The following is a 1,537-nucleotide window of genomic DNA, read 5'->3' on the forward strand; positions in this document are numbered from 1 at the left end:
CCCGGAGCCAGCAACAATTTCTAAAGCAACTCCCGAACCTAATTCCTAAGGTCACATACCTGTCGCATAAAAAGAAAATGCATAAATGCATATATAGTTGGAATCTCCAATAGGGCAGGCATTAATATGAAAAGGTTGACTTTCCAGCTGGGACATCATCCACAGCGTCATCTTCCTTTAGTTTAGGAAGTAGATCGAAGGGGCCCACCCGGTCATCATGGAGAAAACTACCACTCTTTCAATTGGCGTCTAACCATCTTCTTCTCACTAGGGCCGGGGTTGGTCTTTCTAATCAATCAGAAAATGAACCGGTGTGAAGATCTTGAATGCAAGAGTGAGTTTGCCTTCGTGGAAAAGAGCCTCTTCGTTGCAAGCGGATATTATCCAACCTGCGGTCAGCTATGATATACTCAAATCTTTTCACCTCCCTCTTCGATCGATCCGGAAGACGTTCCCTTAGCAGTTGACATCTCAACAGAGTCCTCCGGTCGAGTTGGAAAACAACCCTTGAGACCTACGAGCTCCTAAAGCAAAGAAAGAAATAGACAGACTTAGACGAGGGCATCTTGAACCCCTCTCCCTACGGTCGAGTTAGCCCATGACCTCAAGATCAAGAAGAGCCAGCCATACATAGAAGACAAGGGAAGACCTTGCTCGACCAAATGAACGTAGCAGCAGGGATATGACGAGATGGGAGCATGAGCGAATGAAAGGAATCCAAGAGGTGATTCCTGTCTTTGAATGTCCCGGGTTCTATATCATCATAATAGGTGTGGATGGGCTGATCGGAGTAGTTATTTCTCGCCTGATGTCCCGAAGAGCCTATAGAAGGTGAGCCCCGGTAGTGTTTAGAATACTGAAATAGATCTCGGTGGGCTTGGTAACTCAATAGAAATAGCTCTTTATGAAATATCTAGGTCGTTAGGTCTAGGTATGGTTCTACCTGCATGCCATAGCTTATGAGTCAAGGCTGTTCTGGGTACATTTTTCTAGGTATCCTATAAGGAGAATGTTGTGGGTTTGGAGGAACGGGAGAAAAAAACCTCGTTTTTCTAATCGGACAAAAGAGTGGAAATCCCTGCTGCAGCAGGAGGAAGCAATTGATCGCATTCTCAGTCCCTCTTCCCGAAAGACTTCCTTTTTTGAAACTAAACCCCTCCGGCCCATGAAAATTGGAGAACTCTAGATTCATTAGTACCGGTTTTAGGGGACTGCTAAGAGGTATGCCAACTCGTTGGATGAGTAGTTCTTCCCATTCCAATCGAGTATGTCCACCACCATAAATGCCAGAATTGGGTCGATGACCTGATTCTGGCAGATGTAAAGATGGCTAGAGAGGAGACGGGAAAGGTAGCAAGGACTGAAGCAGCCACACCAGCATCTATCTGAGAAAGCAGTAATAGAGCACGCAACGAAAAAGGCAAGAGGAGCGTCCAGTCGAATCAGTTTCTCATTTTTCTGAAATTGACTTGGCCGGTTGTTGCTCCAACACTTGGGTATTAGCAGCCGTTTCCAGCTGTTGTTCCCCTCCCAAGAG

The sequence above is a fragment of the Lycium ferocissimum genome, unplaced genomic scaffold (genome assembly GCF_029784015.1).
Source record: "Lycium ferocissimum isolate CSIRO_LF1 unplaced genomic scaffold, AGI_CSIRO_Lferr_CH_V1 ctg3776, whole genome shotgun sequence".
In the NCBI taxonomy this organism is placed as follows: Eukaryota; Viridiplantae; Streptophyta; class Magnoliopsida; order Solanales; family Solanaceae; genus Lycium; species Lycium ferocissimum.